This window comes from Mesoplodon mirus, assembly GCF_964341445.2.
Source record: "Mesoplodon mirus genome assembly, chromosome: 6".
NCBI lineage: Eukaryota > Metazoa > Chordata > Mammalia > Artiodactyla > Ziphiidae > Mesoplodon > Mesoplodon mirus.
In genome coordinates, this window is record NC_138982.1 from 96269689 (window position 1) to 96294322 (window position 24634).

Here is a 24634-nt window from a genome sequence, read left to right on the forward strand (position 1 = left end):
TAAAGCCTAGCAGAGAGAATGTATTTTCTCTTCCTGTGCTTTTATTTCTATTCAGACCCTCAATAAATTAGATGGTGCCCACCCACATTGGGGAGGGCAATCTGCTTTACTCACTTTACTGATTCAAATGCTAATCTCATCTGGAAATACTTCCACAGATATACTCAGAAATAACGTGAACAAAATATCTGGGCACCACATGACCTAGTCAAATTGATGCATAAAGTTAACCATCACGATGCCTTACCAGGTTCTTTGCAGACTGGCCTCCATTACCTGAATATCTCATCTCTTGACGTCCTGCTGCTCCAGCTGCACTAGTTTGTTATGCTTTAAACACGGAGATATCCTCTGACTTTAGGATTTTGCATTGGCTATTTCCTTTTATAGAACATTTCTTTCTCAGGTATCCGCATTGCTAACTCCTTTGCCTATATCAAGTCTGCTCAAAGATACATTACTACTGAGACTGCTTTGACCACCCCATTTAAAATTACAACTTTCTCCTCTGCCTTGGACCACCTTGCACTCCCAATTCCCCTTTCCCTTCTCTACCATTTTTTTTAACATAACTGTATCAACAGCTAACATACACTATAGTTTACTTATTTTTACTTATTTTGTCTCCTTTCAATAAGAAGTACATTTAAAGAAGATTTGTCTAATATGTTTGCTGATGGTTCTAATAACCAAAAACAGAAAAAGGAAACTGGTACATTGTAAGTTTTTAATGAATATTTATTGACAATAGATGAGGGGATGAATAAATCCATTTGTAGGTGAAAAGTTTCATTCTCAACTGTCCCTTGAAACTTCTTTCATGTCTTTCTACATTTTAATCAATCACTTTTGAACCAAAGGCAATGTAATATACTGCAGCAGTTAATTGTTAATTAGTGTTATAGACTGCCATTTACTTCAGCATCATAACAAGACTGAGAGCATGGCCCAATGTACATTTGCATCCTATACAGCTTCTTCAGGACAATGGAATCTACACATGGTCTACTGCTAGCTGAGTAATAAGGCTAAGCACTGGGAATTATGAACAGAGTATAAAGAGTGATTTTTTCCCCATTATGTAGCAAAAGCTGTTTTAATAATCTTGGCTATAGATAGCAAAAGAAAATAACAGTCACTAAAAAAATATATTTATTCATTTATTAATCTTTAAAAGAAATATTGAAAATATTTCTAAGTTAATTATTAGTACTGTTGAGGTAATTGCATAGTGATAAAATCACGTAAGAAAGATTAAATGACAAATTAAAGGACAAATTGCTGTGCTTCAAGAATAAGATAAAATAAATTTAAAAAAATATATTTACATCTGTGTGACTATAAGTCCTTCTCTTTATCTCAAATCTCTTAATATTGTACATAGCTTTTTAAACCATATAAGTATTTACACTGCTCTTCTCTATTTTTTAAACTGCTTTAACATATAAAGGTAAACTAAAGTTAAAAGGCGAGGAAAAAATTCAGGATTTGAAAAATGAGAAATAGGTTTTGTTTTTTGTGTTTTAGCATTTTTCACATGGCAACATTATTGCCCAGCTGTGAGGTTGTTTGTCATCAAGTTTGAAAAGGTTACTGCATGACCACTCAAACGAAGTATGAAACACTTAAACCTCTGCTTGCATTTAGAACCAGAAAACTATTCATTATATTTCATATTCTCCCTCTCCACTTGTCTTCAAATACAATAATATTGATAGATCCAACATCAATTATATTCTATGAATATTTCTGGAAAGCAAGAGTAGCAATATCAGGCAATTGTTGCTTAAGGGTGACTTCATCTCACTTCCTATTACTTTAGCTAGTTTTGTGACTTGGGTATTATTTTTATAGCAGATTTCAGTGTAAAATATTGCACGGGTACTGCAAGCAAAAAGCTCAACATAGCTGTTTCATTTTGAGTTTTGCTGTGCAATGCACGAGGCAACTCATGGGTCATAATTTCCTATTTCTTGTTAGCTACAGGAATCACTTAACATGAGCGCCTACAGACTCTGATATTTGCCTTACACACTGGTATGATTTCCTTTTTGTTTAATTTTCCTTCAGATTTGATTGATTGTAAATATTCTGATTCCTCACCCTCACACAACAACCCACCATTATTTTTAGTTGATTTAACTGTGTCAGTCTCTGACTTCAAATTACCAGCAGTCCTCTTTCAGTACTATTAATAATCCTTAGCCATTCACTGCATGCTTTTCTTTTTACCTGGCCTTTGGGATGGTTTTGAGCTATATTTAATTGATATTTCTCTTTTTTCATGTGCTTTGGTAATAGTCCCAAAGTTTCCTATCACATTAGAATATATATTATTAGGAAGTATTTGCCAAATTTTAATATTATCAATATTGAAACTCTTAATTGAAACTCTTAAAATTATTAAATAATTAAGAAAACTTTGCTAACTTAATTATTTTTACATAAATAAATTTCCTCTGGAAACATATATAATCAAGTTGTCAAAATTAATAACCAAAAGGATAATCCTATAATTAACCTTAATTCTATAATTAAACTTAATCCTTATATTTCAATGACAGTAAAGTAGGAAATACATTGTTATCTTCACTGTAGGGAAACTTATTCTTTTTTAAATCAAATATTTTAAGATAATTTTTATTACAATTTCAACAATTCAATCCCTAAATTAATGAGAATATAGAATTCTAAGGTTGAAAGATAATTTCTAAAGATGTTACTATAGAAAACATTAATTTAGGGGGGGGAAATCATGGTTTCAGTGAGTTAAAAAGATTTGTTCAATGTCATGAATCTAGTTAAGGGCCACAGATGAAACACAAAATAGTTTATCAAGATTTCAGTTTGGGTATATTTCTTAAATCATTACCTTAGTCTCCCCTAAAATATTTCAAAATACTGTGTCTTGTTATTAAAATCAACATCAGTGGTTTCAGTCAACCAGTAGATTTATTTATTTATTTATTTTAAAAATCTTATTTAAATCTTTTAAAATACTTTCAGTAATATGCAGTATTCTTAAGTAAATAGCCTAATGTATTTTCACAAACTGGACACACAGATCAAAACAACAGGATCTAATTAGTATCTCAGAAGTCCCCTCATGCTTCCTCCAGTCACAATTCCTTCCCACCAACCCCACCAAGAGTAATCCTTATCCTGACTTCTAACTTTATACATTAGTTTTTCCTGTTCTTGTACTTCACATAGATGAAAGTATATGGTTGCGTACTCCTTTATGTTGGCCCCTTTCTGTTTGTAAGATCCATTTGTATGTCCTAATTGCTATATAGTAGTTCATAGTATAAATATATCAAAATTTACTTGCTTATTTGGTTTGTTACACTAATTTTGGGTAAATTATATTTTGGAGATATTAGGAATAGTACTACACTAAACAATAATGTACAGGATTCTTCATAAATATGTATAGGCATTTCTGTTGAGTATCTTTATGGGCTGAATTATTCCCCCCTTCTTCAAAATTCATGTGTTGAAGTTCTAACTTATATTACCTCAGAATGTAACTACTTAGAGATAGGGTCTTTAGAGAGGTGATTAGTTTAAAATTAGGCTATATGGGTGAGTCCTAATCCAATATAACTTGTGTCTTTATAAGAAGAGGCAATTTGGACATAAACACAGACAGAAGGAAAACAAAGTGAAGACATGGAGAAGACAAACATCTAAAAGCCAAGCTAAGAATCCAGACAGATCCTTCCTAATGGATCTCAGAAGAAATCAGCTCTACCAAAATGTCAATCTTGGATTTCTAGCCTCTATACCGAGAGAAAAAAATAAAATTTTCTGTCATTTAAGCCTAGTCTGTGATAGTTTGTTCAGGGAGCCCTAAAAAAGGAATGGCTCAGCAAAGTGTGTGTATATGTATAACTTTTGCACCAAAGATTTCTAAATTACAGATTTATACTTCTTCTAGCCATGTATAAGCATTCCAGGGGATCCCAAAACTTCTCTAACACTTTGAATTTTCTTTCATTAGTCTATTCTGGTTGGTATGAAATAGTATCTCATGGTTGCGTTTTGCATTCTCATGATTACTAATGTTGAGCACACTGTCACATGTTTATCAGGCACTTATATGTCATCTTTAATAGGAAGCCTCTCTTCATTATTGTGTACTTATCTATGTACCTTAAATTTAAGGAACATTGACTCTAGCTTCTTTGCATGTCTGAACTGTAATCTTTTTTTTTAATTTTAAATTTATTTTTGGCTACATTGGGTCTTCTTTGCTGCATGCGGGCTTTCTCTATTTGTGGCGAGTGGGGGTTACTCTTCATTGTGGTGCACAGGCTTCTCATTGCTGTGGCTTCTCTTCAGTAGTTGTGGCACATAGACTCAGTAGATGTGGCTCTCAGGCTCTAGAATGCAGGCTCAGTAGTTGTGGCACACAGGCTTAGCCACTCCGCAGCATGTGGGATCTTCCCAGACCAGGGATCAAACCCATGTCTCCTGCATTGGCAGGTGGATTCTCAACCACTACGCCACCAGTGAAGTCCCTGTAACCTCTTTATATCCATCCTGTTGTCAGCTTTACAGCCTACTCTTTGTCAAAGTCTCCCATGTAGGAAAGTCAAGAAAGTCTTAGTTAATTATTTTTGATTATGTTGTATCTTTAATATCAGCTCTTCACTGTAACATTTTCTCCGTAAACCAGAGTTACTATTAAAATATTTTTTTGTATTTTTCACTGACTCTACCATTCTTTATGCTGTACATATGTATTTCACTGTCATTAAACTATTCATAAGTCCTTGCATAAAATGTTTCTCCCTAGTGTAGCAGTCCATTAAGACTTTCTTTGAATGATGGTCACTGATCTTCTCTTTCCAGTTACCAAAGATTTGCAGGATATTTTTTTAAATCCTGCTGTATTCAAACTTTTAAAGAATCTAATAATTATGATCTGAGCTAAGTAAAATAAATAGCTTCAAGGTTAGAGATAGCTGTGGTGTGAAACAAATGTTTTTCTTCAAGAGCTATTGGTTTAAATCTTTGTAAATAAGCAAATAATCATAGATTTTGATGTGAATATAATGAGTTAAAAATAATGTGAAAAAGCAAAGATTCATGACTCATCAACTATTCAATAATTTATAATTAGTAGTAGTTCTAATTTACTGAGACCAATTTTTTTTTTATCTCATTGCAAACATTTAAGAAGGGTACTCTTAAGGGCATCCTTTCAAAATCAGACAGCGCACTCTAGACACGAAACACCTGGATAAAGCAAGAGGGGTCTAATTTCAAAGCAGTACATGTATTTTTAAAATTACATTTATGTACTCATAACATATAATTTATCATTATTATCCCAGTATTCAAAAACATACCAGATGGTATCAAAGCACTGCTTGCCCTTTTCTGAACTCTGAAATGCATACTAGGAGACTATCTAAATAGTTTATAAAATTTTACTTCCTTTTTCCATTTTGCTGTTTCCTCTAAGGAGTGTTTTGATTAACTTTATGATAAAAACTTGCTGCCTTTTATAAAATACCTAACTTTTTTTTAAATGTTATTATAATTGGAGGAATGTTTAGAAAGCCAGGAAAGGTGTATATTTCTTTTTAATGCACAGATGCTACTTCAATAACAGAAATTTAAATTTGCTTATGGATATTTTAAAACACAAATAATATTTCATGTATACGTAGCTTCAATTTTCTTGCCATCCTATCATGACCTCTTAACTATTTCATTGTGTTGGTGACCATGTAACAAAGTTATTTTGATGAGCAAATTTAATGAAAACAAAAAGTATGTCATGAGATTTGCAAATGTCCTTTGCAATATTTCTATCAATATCTAATATTTTATGTAGATGTATAGGAAAAGGAGTTTTATCTGAGACCCCTTCACCCACACAATCTATCCCCTAATTCCTAGCTCTTTCTCATGGATGAGGAAAACCAAAAACTTATTGTCCAAATTCCAGGATCCTGAATAGAAATGCTGGGCTTTAAGGAGTCAAAATAGTGTATGGTGGTCTCTCTTATGCTTCTTCCTTCTCTGCTGAAACAGCAGGTAACTTGTCATATGAAGTTCTGTAAAGTCCCTATAAGAACACCTTGAAGTAAATTGATGTTTTCTTTTGCAATTAAACATAATTCTTTAAGAATAGCTCTTGTTTTTCTATTAGGCTTTTGATAGGAACTGGTTGTTAACCGTGAAGTAACAAGTAACTAGGATACTTTATTTTCTCTTTATTAACCAGATCATTTCCACAAAGTCATATATTTCAGTGAAAATAGCATTGCCCTGTTTTAAAGTGGAAGTGGTATATTTTATATCGGACCTGAGTAGCTATGAAAACTCATGTAAATTGCATGGGCAAGTTTCTCATATTTCCACAGCATCTATTTTTGACTCGTTGCCATTCCTCCTTTATATCCTCATGAGAAGTTTGCTATGATGAGTTAGCAAAGGAGAAAAAAACAAAAACAAAAACAAAACGCTGATATGTCAGTTTCCTATTGCTTAGTGGCATAAAACCACACCAATTTATTAGCTTACAGTTCCAGAGGTCAGAAATCCTAAGTGGTTTTCACTGGGCTAGAAATAAAGGTGTCATCAGGGCTGCATTCTTTCTGGAGGATCTAGGCAAGAATATGTTTCTTTGCCTTTTTCAGAAGCTAGAGGTCTCCTGCATTACTTGGTATGATCCCTTGCTCCATCTTCAAAGCCAGAAGAGCAGCAAGGCACCTTAAAATCTTTTTCTGACTCTAATCCTCTTGCCTTAATCTTTCTCTTAAAAGGACCCTTGTGATTATATTGGATCTACCTGGACAATCCAAGATACTTTCCTTACCTCAAGGCTAGCTGATTAGCAAACATAATTCTACCTGCAACTTTAATTCTCTCTTGCCATGTAACATAACATATTCCAAGAATCCACATATTGGCTAGTGGACATATTTAACCGTACTATATTATTGGGTATTTGAGCTATTTTTATCTAGTATAAAAATAATGCTGCAGTGGACATTTGTATGTGCAGTTATTGTTTTTTTTTTTCCTATACTGTTTATTAGGCTAGATTTGTAGTGATGGAATTACTAGTTCAAACAACTTAAATTTTAAAATATTATTATGTTTTGGTAATAATATTTTTACTTATAAAATAATTTTTGTTTATTATAGAATATTTGGAAACTATAAAATGAACACCAAGAAAATAAAAATGATCTAATACTCAAAACAGAAAGGAAGTTAATATTGAACTCAAATACTTCTATTCTGCAGTGAGGGAACTAGTCTGGTAGCTTATATCAGGTTGATTGTATTGGATCTGTTAAAACACGGAAAAGGAAACAGGATCTCAGGCCCATCCCAATCTTCTGGTGCCAGTAAGAAGACTGCTACATAATGTAATCACTTTCAGGTGTGGTCCTTAAAGATACTGGGAGAGAGTGTCTTCCCAGTAAGCAGAATTTCAAGTGATACATTAGGTTGTCACTTTGTATGGATATAGATATGACCATATCTATAGCCATAAATATATGTAGAGAGACACTGGCTAATAATTTAACCATATGATCAAAGATGTGAAAATTGGAGAATTGTTAACAGGTTGGTCAGAGGAAGCGATATGTGGATGAATCTTTAAAAAATGGCAGTGAGAATGCTTGTGACTAAAGCAAATTTATAAATTATTGTATTTTATACAGAAGATGACATTATTAATTATATAATCAGTCAGCCATATTTTTTCCAGACACATCAGTACTTTCTCAATGGACTAATTTACAAAGTGGCCATGGTAGCAGAGTTGGAATTTATGAGGTTAACAGCATAAATTATATCTCACCAAGTCTGATTAGTATAATGCATGACTAAATGCCCAACCTATGTACAGTGAAGGCTAATATTGAACTCTGAAATAATTCTATTCTATAGTGAAGGAACTAGTCTGGTAACTAGTCTGGTAACCCCCAACCTACTGGTCCAACATCTGCATTATAATAAACTCCCTGTGTAATATGTACTTTTAAGTTGGAGAAGCAGTGATCCAGAGGATGGATAATCTCTACTTGTAAGAAAATGAAATAATTGATACTTTTGAGTAAAATGGCATTTTACCATATAAATGATACACATTATCTGCCCTTAGGAACATATTGAGGACGTAAAACAAAAACAAACAAAAACACTTTTAAAAGTACATAGAATGTCTAAGGTACCAATTTGAGGGATTTATATGATGATGATGAAGATGATGACAAGGATGATGATGATGTTAATAATGAGATGTTTTCAAAATTTAATACAAATGCAAATCATCTGGAGAGTTTGTTAGAATTTAGAAGGCTGGGATAGGAACTGAAGTTAATAATTTTTAAGAAGCTTCCAAGTAATATTGCTGTTGCTAATCCAAAGACCATACTTTGAATAGCAAGGATAATGATATAATAAAGATGCTACTGCTGAAGATGATTTCAGTTATGAAAACATGGAAATCTAACTTTCCATAGTGGATAAAAATTTTTGTGCTCTATTAAGATATTTCTTATGATTCAAACAACTGTTTTCTCCTGATTCATAAAGTAACTCATAATAAAGTATTTAAAATTGTTATCAAAGATTTTTAATAACCATTTATGGAAATGTCACTATAATCAGCATACATTAAACTCATGTCAGAAAATCAACATCCTAACTGGGTTTATTCACGGAAACAATGATGAGCTTATCCTCACATTAATTAAACACAATGGCCTATATAATTCAATATTGACAAGGATTAACCAAGCAAAAATAGGAAAAGGGCAAACCTATAGATTTGTCCTCAAATAAATGCTGTTACAACATTGAACATTTTTAGCATTGATATTTCACCCCAATGATGTGGACTTTTTATCCTAATTTTCCTGTCTCGTGCTTCTGGAACTGAGGGGCAATAAGTTGTCATATTATTTTGTTTGTTTTACTGTAAATAACTCCTTACTCGGGGTGTCTTCTGTGAAAACAGTCCACTAGTAAGGACCAGAGTATCAGAGCCTGTTTAGAAAATTTTATCTCTGAGCAATGCTTCTTAACTTTTTAAAAGCCTAACTAAAAATATAATGGCCATGACAGTATGGGCCCTGAATGACAGCAGAGTTTCAGTGAACCCATGAATATACCATCTCAGTGGGTTTATTCCAAAATAGAGTAAGTAATTCTCAGGAACTATTGCGCTACAAAGACAAATATCATAGAGATATTTCTTCAATCGAGTCAATTAATTAACCAATTAAAAATTAAACAATTTAATGCTAAATCAAAATCCATATATATCTCTATATGTCAAAAATCAGTTGGTTCATAGTATTTATCTAAGAACCAGAAGAAAACAAAGACTTAAAGAATACTTTCTGATCATTCTTTTTAAAGAGAAGATATACAGAAATAAATAGTAATATCAGTTACTTTTAAACTCACAATGATTGTAAGAATTTGGAGAAATAAGAAACAACTTTGGCCAAAACCATTAGAGAAAAAGATAAAATTCAATTGAGCTATTAAAAAGAATAGAATTTTCTGGGTAAACAATGAGGGGTGTGTATTTTGTGTGTGTGTGTGTGTGTATTTCAAACAACTTCTGGTCAAATGTTCAGAAATTGTAGTATTTCTCTTCATTTTATTTGCATTAAAAACCTAGTATATTTTGTGTTTGGGGATAAATGCTGGGCATAAAATGATTAATAAGTTCTGATCCCAACTATCAGGAATGGATGACTAATTCAGGCACAGTGATTTATAATGGATTATGGGAAGAAAAATGTTATAATGGAGGCATGAATAAGATACAGTTAAGTTGAGAGTCAACATGTCTATTAAATGTGAAGGAATTCAGTGTGGGTACATATTAATGTATAAAATTTTGGCTAAAAAGAAATGTTAATACATAAATATTAGGGATAAAGTAGGCAAGATTTGTTGAGAACAGATTCTAGAGGGTTTTTTAGAGTTCTGCTTTTCCTTTTCTCATGCTTCCTTTTTGTTTTATCTCTTTTTTGCATAACAAAGGCTATGCAGTTTTTTTAAGGAGGTGGGTTTGGCTTTTTTTATTGTGGTAAAAAACACATAACATAAAATTTACCATCTTAACCAGTTTTAAGTGTACAGTTTGGTAATGCTTACTATATTCACATTGTTGTGAAACAGATCTCCAGGTCTTTTTTGCCTTGTATAACTGAAACTTAATATTTATTGACCAGAAACTCCCCTTTCACTTACTGGCAACCACAGTTCTACTCTTTGTTTCTATGAGTTTGACTATTTTAGGTATTTCATGTACATGGAATCATGCAGTGTTTGTTCTTCTGTGACTGACTTATTTGTCTTTCATGTAATGTCCTCCAAGTTCATCCATATTGTCACATATGACAGGATGTCCTTTTTCTCAAGGCTGAGTAATATTTCATTATATGTATATACCACATTTTCATTTACTTATTTATTTTTAACAGCTTTATTAGAGTATAATTCCTTTACAGTGCTGTGTTAGTTTCTGCTGTATAACAAAGTGAATCAGCTATATGGATACATATATCCCCATATACCCTCCCTCTAGCATCTTCCTCCCACCCTCCCTAACCCATCCCTCTAGGTGGTCACAAAGCACCAAGCTGATCTCCCTGTGCTATGCGGCTGCCTCCCACTAGCTATCTATTTTACATTTGTTAGTGTATATATGTCCATGCCACTCTCTCAGTTCATCCTGGTTTACCTTTCCCACTCCCTGTGTCCTCAAGTTCATTCTCCATGTCTGTGTCTTTATTCCTGTCCTGCCGCTAGGTTCATCAGAACCATTTTTTTTTTTTAGGTTCCATAAGTATGTGTTAGTATACGGTATTTGTTTTTCTCTTTCTGACTTACTTCACTTTGTATGATAGACTCTAGGTCCAGCCACCTCACTACAAATAACTCAATTTTGTTTCTTTTTATGACTGAGTAATATTCCATTGTATATATGTGCCACATCTTCTTTATCCATTCATCTGTCAATGGACACTTAGGTTGCTTCCATGTCCTGGCTATTGTAAATAATGCTGCAATGAACATTGTGGTATATGACTTTTTTGAATTATGGTTTTCTCAGGGTATATGCCCAGTAGTGGGATTGCTGGGTCATATGGTAGTTCTATTTTTAGTTTTTTAAGGAACCTCCATACTGTTCTCCATAGTGGCTGTATCAATTTACATTCCCTCCAACAGTGCAAGAGGGTTCCCTTTTCTCCATACCCTCTCCAACATTTATTGTTTGTAGATTTTTTGATGATGACCATTTAAGCTCACTAATTCTTTCTTTGGCCTTTTAGGGTCTACTGATAAGTCTATCAAAGGCAGTCTTCATTGGTGTAACAATGTCTTTGATTTCTAGGACTTCCTTTTCACACTTAGATTTTCCATTTCTCTGCTTACATTATTCATTTATTCTTATCTAGTATCTATTTTTCCATTATACCTCTTTAATATATTTATCACAATTAGTTTTTAATTTTTTATCTGCTAATTCCAAAATCCATATCATTGTCTGAGTCTGGCTCTGATGATTGTGTTGTCTCTTCAGACTATGTTTTTCCTGCCTTTTGGCATTACTTTTTTGTTGTTGAATGTCCTATATGTTACATCTGGTAATAGATACTGAAGTAAATAGGATTTCAGTGCAAGGATTCATTTTAATATGGCTAGGTATTGGTCTGCGTTTAGTGTTATCTATAGCTCTAGGTGCCTGTAGTGTCCTATTCTTGTCTCCCTTCTTGACTTTAGGCTTCCTTAAGAACTCTTCCTTACAGAGAGTCTGTGTCTTGAAACTATTATAACATGATACTCTTGTTGGTATGGAAGTAAGATGTAAGTGAGGAGGAAGGTTTTATAATCCTCCAATTAAAATCTCCATCTTTTAATGGGCCTTTGACCCATAGAAATGTTTTTCAAGAGCTATAGCTGTTTTCCCCCAGTCCCTTACTCTCTCCCCTGGTGGCTATATTTTCCCATCAAACACTGATCTCTGCTGGCTGCATTTTTTTCCTTATGTGAGACAGAAAGTTTAGAGGGGGCTGAAGTGGGAAGAATTTTCTTCCCTTAGGATAATGATCTGGAAAATCCTTCTGCCCTGGAGAATGGCCCTTTGTTATGGAGAATGCTGTGGGAATATTTCACAATGATTACTCTTCCTTTCCCCTGACGAGCCAAGAGGGAATACTTATCACATCTCCATGCAATCTTGGTGGAGTTCCTAGAAGGAAAGTCCACAGAAGTGAGGGGACCCTGCTCAGACTGCAGCTCCCAGGAATTTCTTAACTCTATGACTAGTCCACACTCAGCCTCTAGCAGTTCATCAAAATTAACATTTAAATTCTCCTACACTTTGTGTCTCCAGAAGTTTCTGTTCCAGTAAGTATATCTTGGCTGTGTCTCTCCAGATGTGCCTATCTCTCCAGATTTCTAGTCAACAGTTTTCCCTGCAACCTCAGTTCTCTGAAGCATCCAAGATTGATGACTTCCAAGCACTTTTCAGGCTAAAGCCCAAACCAGAAATCCCTATTTTTTCTTTAAAATTTAAGTATAAAAAGATTGGTAATAAAAAAAATAATAATAATGTATTTAATTTTTTTTCCTATAATTATCTTTGAGTAGATTTAGAGTATACAGTTTTATGCAAACAAACAGAAATCTTGGTAAAATGTTCTAGAAAACACAACATGAACAAATAGTCATGAGATTTCCAAATAAGTCACTCAAATGCACAGAACTAATCCAGAGTTGTTTTTGGAAACTTCTTAAAACTAATCAGCTATACAATCCATATAACCTACTTCAGCCTTTAATTAAATAGTGTTTAATACTATCTGCTTCATGTCTGTACTAATTTATAACATCCTTGAAGATGAGATCTGTCAGTACATTTTGTGTATCACTTAGGACATCCAAAATATTACTGAACACATCATATGCTCCATAAAATGTTGTCAAAATAGATTTGGAGATAATAAACACAAGTATTGTTTGTTGAGTGTTGGAGAAAGCACATGTATCCTCTCTATATTGCCTTTGAACCCTTATTTTAAACATGTAGTTGATTCTAATGCAATTATTTGGATGCTGTTCATTAAAACATCACAGTTTTAGCTATATCTAAGAGTCTCAGAGGAGTCTATATATAATACATTTCAGTGAAGCTTTTCTTTATAACCATATGCTTGTTGTATATTGACATCATCAAGCATACTTGAATATTGATTTACTGTATGTTTTCTGTGTAAGAAAGAGAGTTTGTCATTCATTAATCTCTTCATTTGATTATGTATATCTTTGAAGGTAATAATTTTATATGCTGAGTTAATGATTGCAATTTATTTGTATTTATATGCAGAGCTAATTGGTTTGTACAACACAAGGCTATAGAATATAAACAAAAAAGGTTTGCTGACTTGTTAAGTATAGTAAAAGACAGTATCTATTATCAGGTACCTGTGACACTTTCAGCTTTGATATTTTCTCTTTTGAAAAAGAAGAGAATACATTTAATTTCTTCTTCAAAAATATTTGTTTATTCTGATTACCAAAAGTAATTAATTATGAATATTTGAAACCATTCTTTGAGCTTGGAAAGTGAAAGTATTATCAGTTGCACATTACAGTATAGAGATCTATGTCCATACAAATGGACATTTTTATAAATGAATCATAATAAAACATTTGGTATGATTAATGTACAGTTTTTAAAGAAATGAAGAAAGAGCTAAAAAGAAGGCCATCTGCTAGTTCAATAAATATTTGTTGAGCATTTATTATATACAAGATATTACATTAGATGCTATGGAAATTTATAGTGATAAACCAGTCATGGACCATACAGCAGGGAAAGAAGAGGGAAGGAAAATACTCTTGACTGACTACCTAATAAAATAAGAAGTATTCTGTCAAACACTTTACATAAATGATTTATTTTCTGTTTTTGTTTACATGGTAACAAAATGGTTCAAGTAACTAAACATTCTTATAGTTGGTAGTTGATAAATATTTGCTGACTAAGTGGATTTTAAGGAAGAAAACACTTTTATCAAATACTGGCAATAGAGTTCTAGCTCTGTCTACAGGAGGGAAAATTTGCTTCCAGAAGATGTGTGAATTCTAGGAAAATGTAAGAGGGGATCTGACACTTAAACAAGCCCTAAGTGATAGGTAGGATTTACATGTCTTGATGGAGAGAAAGCCATTCTATTAATAAGTGGACATGTGATTACTTTATGGTGATTAGATTTGCCTGAAAGGTAAGGCCCTTGGAATATTGGGTAATATTGATAAACAAGTAAGTTTTTGTCAGGATATTGAAACACTTGATTCAGCCTGAGGGTTTCAATTCTAGGTTGTAGGAAAATGAAACCCCAGGAGACTTGGAGCTAAGATGAGCCATGAACACAAATGTGTTTTTCAGGATATTTAATCTGACAGTATGTAAGAAATGAACTAAGTCAGAAAGTGACTGATGAGATGAGTTGAAAAACTATTAAAATATCCCAGGTAATAGGTAATAATGATCTAAACTCTGATACCAGCATAGGAATGGAGAGGTGGGCCAAGGTAAGATAAATTATCCAACAATATATCTCATACTCCAGTCTCATTTCCATCTATCCTGCTAAAATGCATGTCAGCTCTTTTTCACACATCCTTGTGTGAAAGCAAATTTGAAGTCAATAACACCCCAACTTTCTATCACTGTTTCTTTTTTCATTTCATTATGTGGAAATTATCTTCATTTCTCCATTTTCCTACATGTTAACAGTTGTAAAACATAAATTGAATAACATTTTACAGCAACCTAAGTATATGCCACAAGCCAAACAGCACAGTTTGCAGTGATAGTGATAAAATGCAGTCTAATTTTACATCTCCTAATACTGTGGATAGGGGAGCCTAAATTTATCCAAAAGTTTCATGGGAACACCTGTCATTCCTAAATTCATTTTGAATTATATATTTAATGAGATTTATCAGTACAGCAAATTTACTTTTCTTTCCTAATATTCTTATTTAAAATATCTGTGGTTAGCATCATAAAACTTCCTTGAAAGATAATATCTTGACTCAAACATGCTAAGGAGTTATCATGAACATATAACACAGACAAAGCAAATGTCAAACTCAATTTGGCAAATAGATAAAGCGCATTACCCAGATACAAGAAGAATATTGTCAGACTGCACCGCTTATTAAAAATTGTCATGAGAAGATGTGTTGACTCTAACTTGATTAATGCCAATGATATATTTGTCCCATCACAGTTTCTGGATTCTTTAAGATTTCCAATACAGGCTCTAAAGGTGACAAAAAAAGAGGAAGGAACTTGAAAAGTGATCTCCCTATGAGTATTTTTGAAGTGATTCAATAACATTTAGAAATATACTTAAATGTGGATGTCAAGCCTCTTCAAGATGTCTCATCTACCCTCATTCAGCTTTTTTTATCCTATACCCTAACTTCTGGTGATGGGTGTAGTGGAGAGGTGTTGGAGAGGAAAAGAGGAATCATAAAGTTCAAACATTTTGCATTTTATGTTTCCAATTTTTAAAAATATTTTGCAACAGTTTTTAGAAATGTCTCATCTCAAGAGGGTGGTTGAAATGCTTCAGTTGCATTCAGGGATAAAACAGTATAATTTTTCAAAAATATCAGTATATCTTGAATTTTTGAACCACTGGGATAATAGTTGAATAATTCCATGAGCAAGAACTGAATTAGGAAGCTTCTGACTCTTTTACTTCTTTATAAAACAACAATATTTTGCAGGCTTCTCATTCTATTTACATAGCCAAGAAAGGAAGTGGTGTTTTCTATATGCACGTGTATATTAAAACAAGATATACTGTACAGGAATATTATTGAAGAGATCTCTACTTCAACCTAAATGGCCTCTGAGCATCTTAATAACTATGACAATAAGTATATAAAAGTACTGTGAAGTAAAGCATTATGCAGAAATATATAAATGTTTTGGTGAATTATATTTTTTCAAAGACAAAGAGGCTCTGTGAGACATATGTCCTGTTAAAACAAAATTTAAAATATCATATTTAAATTACATTAAATATTAAGTGAAATCATCTATCCAAAAAAGGCCAGATTTTTGGAGTATTTCTTTGTATCTACATGACTGAATTCTTTAGAAAGCTTATAATGACTATATTTACTGCGCTTCCTAGAAAATGTTTACCAAGGTTTTTGTTTATTTAGTTGAATAGAAACCTCTGTATATATTCAACAATAATTCAAGGATATTTTACATTTCATTTTTTTATTTCCAAAATTTTTCTACCCAGTTAAGCCCCAAAATTAACTCCTGAACTCCTATTAATTTTATTTATAGGTGGAGGTAATAAAGTCAAATGGCTACAAAAGCCAGGTGATAAATAAGATGAAGGAGGTAAAGGTATTGTAGAGAAATTAGAGCATAGATACAAAAAGGATAAATCCTAAACTCATGTCCAAGTGACTGTTGCCATATTATAATTCAGGACTAGTATTACCGGATATACTGTTTGTTTGTTGTTTTCCCCAACAGAATCCAGAAATCCAAATCTTTACAAGTGAAATATCAAGAGTTTAATTGTTTTTTTAGTCCAAAGAAAACTTGTTGTGTCACTGTTGTCTTCTCTTGCTTAGGCAGCCAGTTCCCCTAGAATATATAGTGAGTCACTAAAATTGATGGGTATAAAATTCGTGATTATTTAAGTAATAAGTGTTACTAGATATCCAAAATGACAGCTACTCCTATTAAAGTGTGGTACCAAGATCATTTAAAAATACTTTAAAAAATCATTATCAATGAGGTTATTAAAGTATTAAATCAGATTTTTCTTATCTGAAGGGTATTAAGGAATTTGGATTTTAAAAAAGGGGGACTTCCCTGGTGACACAGTGGTTAAGAATACGCCTGCCAATGCAGAGGACACAGGTTTGAGCTCTGGTCTGGGAGGATCCCACATGCCACGGAGCAACTAAACCTGTGTGCCACAACTACTGAGCCTGAGCTCTAGAGCTCACAAGTCACAACTACTGAGCCCACGTGCCACAACTACTTAAACCTGCATGCCTAGAGTCTGTGCTCGTCAACAAGGCAAACCACCACAGTGAGAAGCCCACGCACTGCAACGAAGAGTAACCCCTGCTCACTGCAACTAGAGGAAGCCCACGCACAGCAATGAAGACCCAATGCAACCAAAAATAATAAAATAAAATAGAATAAATTAAAAAAAAAGAAGCAGAGGAAGAAGGTTGTGAGCACACGGCAAAGCTATAAAGATTCAGTCCTGCCATGGTGGTAATGATGATGTGAGACATTAGGTAATTGTGGAAAAGGGGAAAGGGAGCAAGGCTTTGCCAGGGCTCTTAGGTGGGGGACAACTGCTGGTGTTTTTATTTTGCTTCACTTTTCCTTATTTCAGTTTTACAAATATCCATCAGCTAAGCATTGTATAGCCATCATGTGTCTGACTAGATGTTAAGGACTAAAACTCTAAAAGTGAACTAGCAAGGATATAACTTAGTGTTTTTTAGAGAAGCTAGGCACTAAACAAGTAATTAACACCATGGTAGGTATTGAGAAAAGAGACCTGTTGGGTTCTATCACCCTCCCCACTATGTACTGTGGATTATTATTTGCTTTGTAGTGTGTGGTTCAATATTATTCTTGGAAACCTATTATTACTATTTTTATGTATATGCAAACTTTTCTAATTAAAATTAAATGAAGTATAGGCATTTCCACTCATAATTCTGAAAATAATACTCCTCAAAAAGACCCAGCAATCATTTAAATTCAGTTCAATGAGAACTGGAGAGAAGTCTTTACAAATTCTGGAAAACTTAATATAGTTGATAGAGTCTAATACTGCTCAAAAAGACCCAGCAGTCATTTAAATTCAGTTCAGTGAGAACTGGAGAGAAGTCTTTACAAATTCTGAAAAACTTAATATAGTTGATAGAGTCATATATGAATCATAAAGTATTCGCTTGGAAGCTAATGAGACTTTTTTCAAGTTATTTGGAGGGGGCGTAAGATAATTCCCTGCCTGGTTCTGTTGTGAGTGTAGTCCTCAGCCTTTAAAACATGTTGTTATCAGATTGCTTCTCCTTTACTTTCATTTATAAGTGCTTGAACAAAATAGTCCACCACCAGAGTCTTTGGGGAATATTTGATTTATTTGAGTTAATCTATGCCCCCAAGAAGAGGATCAGCTAGGGAGGAGGTGGGGTAGGTAGTTAGTTCTGTTTGATTCTCTTTTCTAATACCTTACAGACCTTGCCATGGTCTAAAAGGAGCCACTGCTTCTTAAAAGAGTTATTTGCTGTTGTTCTAAAACGTTTACTTCCACCAGGAACTTGATGGATGCTTAGAATTTCTGCACATTATATTACCTTTGCTCATCCAGTCTAAATCCCTACAACCCAGGCTTGATGATGTTGAGTTGGAGCTTTCTGCTCTCCTTATAAAACGTGAGCAGCTCAGTATGATTTTCCAAAACACTCTGCTGTGCTCTGCTCTTTACTGCTCTGCCTAATTGGAGACTGTATCGCAGTTTGAGTTGCTTTAAATGATCACTACTAAGGATGCCCAAGAAGAAGAATTTGCACATCCTTAGGTCTCTCAGTTTGGAGGTATACATTGTTCTTTAGGGAAGCAAACAAACAAATACTGAAGAGATTCCCAACATGAAGCAAGGAGTGTGTTTGCAGTTACAGTTACTAGTTATCTTGGTCACTATTAGTTACTAGTAATAAGTAACTAATAATTAATGGCATTAATCAAGGAGTGTGTTTGCAGTTACAATTACTAGTTATCTTAGTTAAATTCTCTAATTCATCTGAATCTTACTTTTCTTCTATGTAAAATTAAAACAATAAAATATGTTGGATTGTTGAAGTTGATGCCATTTTAAAATGTGTGAAAATATTATTACAAAAATACTGAATACATATCAGGGAATATTGAAATATTGTTATGAATTTTTATCACCTCATTTACTATCTGATAATGAGGGCTTTGGTATTGAGCAATTGAAGAGTCCAGCTGAATACATACCCCAATAAAAAAGGTAGTAGGCATTCCAAAAGCAACCACAAGGATACTGGGATTAAATGTAATTTACTTTCCTACATCACAGATTCAGTCCTGTGTTTAAGGGATCTGACACAAGCTAGTTTAGTGTGAAATTTTTGGTGGCTTTTCTTCTTAACTTTTACTCATAGGGCATTGAGAAGTATAATTCCGATGGCATTTATAAGAAGCCCTATAGACACTGAGTATCATTTAAAATGATAGCATTGCTATTCTGCCTGAATTTTAAAATGTCAATCCACATTCTTTTCCTCAGTATACATTCAAGACCACTTGCTGCCCTTTAAAAAATAGACTGGAGCTAGAAATATTGGCAGATCTGGGTAACATATCCAACAGCAGAGCACCTCTTAGGTAATATACATTCACTTGATTGGCTCCTGTTCTCTGGTGACATTGCAGAGACCTTCAGGCTTTCAGATCTGCACTGCAGAGAAGCAGTCAGGGCTCCCCTAACATAAGAAACCTCTGTTGTCTTGCTGTACCTTGCTTCTTCTTCAGTGCAGACTGAGACCTCACTAGGAAGTGTCTTTACAACTTCAAAGTGCATGATTCCATTCTTACACATAGCTAACCATTTCTGAATTAATTATTGATATTTTGTCAGAGGGATATTTTTCCTCAGTGGTTTATATGGAGCAGTTTTATCCTAAATAGCATAGCCATGCTCTGCTATAGACCCCAACAGGGGGAATGTTAGAAGTATTTCGTTTTCTACTGTGGTGTCAAATCTAGCTTTGTCAATTCAACATTTAAGAAAGTGGTACAGCTTCAATTTTCAGAGTACAAACAAACACTAAAAAAAAATAAATAAATAAAGGGAATCACTATATAATATATGGGAATTGTTTGACTGTTTTTTGTTGCTGTTGTTTTGTGGGCTTTTTATGAAGTATTCTTTCACTGTTTTATCTGCACCCAGTCCAGGACTCAGTGCTGTGGTAGCTCCAAGAAAAAGAGAGAGACAGGAAAAAAAAAAAAAAACAGAAATAAATAAAGCAAGCACGCAGATTTTGGCTTAGAAAAAGTTTATCATTTAGTAAAGAATCCACATTGTAAACATATAAAACAACTTGAGAAAAATCTATTAACAGATTCTGATTTTTTTTTCTGATGTTGATTCTTTTATTTTCCTTTTGCATCACTCAAAACTAGGCTTTTTGAATTATCATTCTTGAGGGTGGAGTAAAAGTAAAACAAGGAACAAAAAAGTGACATCTCGGAAATAATTGTAGAAATAGCAGAGATAAGCTAAATGGCAACAAGTGCTTCTGGTATAAATTTAATACCTTGTTAATGTACTTTTCAAAGGCTGAGCTACTGTTTTGGTGCAATTATGGTCATTCACTATCTGGGGTGTGTGTGTGTGTGTGTGTGTGTGTGTGTGTGTGCATGTGTATGTATATTAACCTTCAACAATAAGAAATATCTTCACAGCACTGAGTAATAGATTTCTGCATACAAGTCTCTTGTCTCCTTAGGTAGGTTTATTCCTAAGTATTTTATTCTTTTTGTTGCAATGGTAAATGGGAATGTTTCCTTCATTTCTCTTTCAGATCTTTCATCATTACTGTATAGGAATGCAAGAGGTTTCTGTGCATTAATTTTGTATCCTGCTACTTTACCAAATTCATTGATTAGCTCTAGTAGTTTTCTGGTAACAGCTTTAGGATTCTTTTTGTATAGTGTCATGTCATCTGCAAATAGTGACAGTTTTACTTCTCCTTTTCCAATTTGGATGCTTTTTATTTCTTTTTCTTCTCTGATTGCTGTGGCTAAAACTTCCAAAACTATGTTGAATAATAGTGGTGAGAGTGGGCAACCTTGTATTGCTCCTGATCTTAGTGGAAATGGTTTCAGTATTTCACCATTGAGAATGGTGTTGGCTGTGGTTTTGTCATATATGGCCTTTATTATGTTGAGGTAAGTTCCCTCTATGCCTACTTTCTAGAGAGTTTTAGTTTGAAAATTCACATGGACTTTTTTCTCCCCTCTTCCTAGAATACCCTTATTTAACATTGTTCACGTGATCGAGTCAACTTCCCACTGTGTGTGTAGGCCATATTTCAAAGAAAGACTACAGTTTTCTGAGGAAGCTCTAGGCAAAGTTTAAAAGTACATGAATTCTTTTGGGGAGACTCTTCTGTCACCCATTCCTTCCAGGCACCTATGCTCTGTGTCATTCCCATAGAATTATAGTCTTAGCTCGTTATCTCCTTGTGTTTTCAGATATCACTCTAAGATTCTTCATAGTTTAATAAGTAATTCTTGGAGATCGACAATTTACTGTGAGAGACCCCAATGAATTCCCAAAGGTGAAATCTGAAGCTCAGTTATAGTAGTTAGAAAAATATTTTAGGAACAGAAAGCCCTCTCATATAAAAAATCTCCAAACTGTATCACATATATCCTAAGCCTTCCATTTGCTAGCTCATCCTGACAGCTAGCTTGTCATTTCTTATAAACAACGAGGTATTCCATCAAGGAAATGAATATTCTTGAGATGGTTCCTTCATATAACAATAGATATTTACTGCTGACATTGATATAAATGATAAAGGAATGTTGGTGTTTAAGAAGTATTATTTATTATTTGATGCAAATTGCATTTAATGTCAGACTAATATCACACACAGAAAATGCATTTCAGTTGAGATTTAATATTATTATTTATAACACCTAGCATTTGTTCTTGCCTAGTTGCTTATTTTTATAATATGGCTTCTTCCTGACCTAAGCAAACATGAAACTTATGTGCAGAAACTAAATATCCTGATTGGATTCATGTAATGATTTTTGTCCAACAAACTCCAAAGGACCTTATCCATATTAAAGATGCCCTGACTACCAATATAAGCCACTCTCAGTAGAAAGTCAGCTGGCTGCTCCCCTTTAAAGTAGGGTAGAGCTCTGTCTGTGACCTTGAATTCCCAACTGAGAAGATAATTATTTCAATTAATTTGCTCCTTCCCTTTTTATTCTTTCATGGTAACTGCATGCACGAGGTGGTAGAGACTGCTTTATTTATTTGACAAAAGCTGTTTCTCTTTCATGACTTAAATATGTACTTAGTATGTTCCATCAAATAACATTTCCTCAGGCTATGATGCATATTGTAATATATTTTTGAAAAGCTTATTTAAAAATCACATCATGGGTTAAGATGGCGGAAGAGTAAGACGCGGAGATCACCTTCCTCCCCACGGATACACCAGAAATACAGCTACACGTGGAACAACTCCTACAGAACACCTACTGAACGCTGGCAGAAGACCCCAGACCCCCCAAAAGGCAAGAAACTCCCCACATACCTGGGTAGGGCAAAGCGGAGAGATCCGCACACAGAGGATCGGTGCCGAGCGGCACTCACCAGCCCGAGAGGCTTGTCTGCTCGCCCGCCGGGGCGCGCAGCGCTGGAAGCTGAGGCTCGGGCTTCGGTCAGAGCGCAGAGAGAGGACTGGGGCTGGCGGCGAGAACTCAGCGAGAAGGGGGCTAATGTGCCACAGCTAGCCGGCAGGGAGTCCGGGAAAACTCTGGAGCTGCCGAAGAGGCAAGAGACTTTTTCTTCCCTCTTGGTTTCCTGGTGCGCGAGGAGAGGGGATTAAGAGCGCTGCTTAAAGGGGCTCCACAGAGGGGCGCGAGTCGCGACTGAAAGCGCGGAGCCCAGTGACGGGCGTGGGACGCTGGGGCTGCTGCTGCTGCCACCAAGAAGCCTGTGTGCGAGCGCAGGTCACTGTCCACACCGCCCTTCCGGGAGCCTGTGCAGCCCGCCACTGCCGGGGTCCCGGGATCCAGGGGCGGCTTCCCTGGGAGAACGCATGGCGCGCCTTGGGCTGGTGCAACGTCACGCCGACCTTTGCCGCTGCAGGCTCGCCCCGCACTCCGTGCCCCTCCCTCCCGCCCGGCCTGAGTGAGCCAGAGTCCCCGAAGAGGCTGCTCCTTTAACCCTGTCCTGCCTGAGCGAAGAACAGACGCCCTCCGGCGACCTACACGCAGAGGCGGGGCCAAATCCAAAGCTGAGACCCAGGAGCTGTGAGAACAAAGAAGAGAAAGGGAAACCTCTCCCAGCAGCCTCAGAAGCAGCGGATTAAAGCTCCACAATCAACTTGATGTACCCTGCATCTGTGGAATACATGAATAGACAACACATCATCCCAAATTGAGGAGCCCGGAGTCAGTGCTGGGCCTCTGAGGTGGGAGAGCCAACTTCAGGACACTGGTCCACAAGAGGCCTCCCAGCTCCACATAATATCAAACGGCGAAAATCTTCCAGAGATCTCCATCTCAACACCAGCACCCAGCTTCACTCAACGACCAGCAGGCTACAGTGCTGGACACCCTAAGCCAAACAACTAGCAAGACAGGAACACAACGCCACCCATTAGCAGAGAGGTGGCCTAAAATCATAAAAAGTCCACAGACACCCCAAAACACACCACCAGACGTGGACCTGCCCACCAGAAAGACAAGATCCAGCCTCATCCACCAGAACACAGGCACTAGTCCCCTCCACCAGGAAGCCTACACAACCCACTAAACCAACCTTAGCCACTGGGGACAGACACCAAAAACAACAGGAACTACGAACCTGCAGCCTGCAAAAAGGAGACCCCAAACACAGTAACATAAGCAAAATGAGAAGACAGAAAAACACACAGCAGGAGAAGGAGCAAGATAAAAACCCACCAGACCTAACAAATGAAGAGGTAATAGGCACTCTACCTGAAAAAGAATTCAGAATAATGATGGTAAAGATGATCCAAGATTCTATTTCCCAGATCCAAAATCTTGGAAATAGAATAAACAAAATGCAAGAAACAGTTAACAAGGACCTAGAAGAACTAAAGATGAATCAAGCATCGATTAAAAACACAATACATGAAATAAAAAATACTCTAGATGGGATCAATAGCAGAATAACTGAGGCAGAAGAACGGATAAGTGAGGTGGAAGATACAATAGTGGAAATAACTGCTGCAGAGCAAAATAAAGAAAAAAGAATGAAAAGAACAGAGGACAGTCTCAGAGACCACTGGGACAACATTAAATGCACCAACATTCGAATTATAGGGGTTCCAGAAGAAGAAGAGAAAAAGAAAGGGACTGAGAAAATATTTGAAGAGATTATACTTGAAAACTTCCCTAATATGGGAAAGGAAATAGTTCATCAAGTCCAGGAGGCACAGAGAGTCCCATACAGAATAAATCCAAGGAGAAATACGCCAAGACACATATTAATCAAACTGTCAAAAATTAAACACAAAGAAATCATATTAAAAGCAGCAAGGCAAAAACAACAAATAACACACAAGGGAATCCCCATCAGGATAACAGCTGATCTCTCAGCAGAAACTCTACAAGCCAGAAGGGAGTGGCAGGACATAATTAAAGTGATGAAGGAGAAAAACCTGCAACCAAGATTACTCTACCCAGCAAGGATCTCATTCAGATTTGATGGAGAAATTAAAACGTTTACAGACAAGCAAAAGCTGAGAGAGT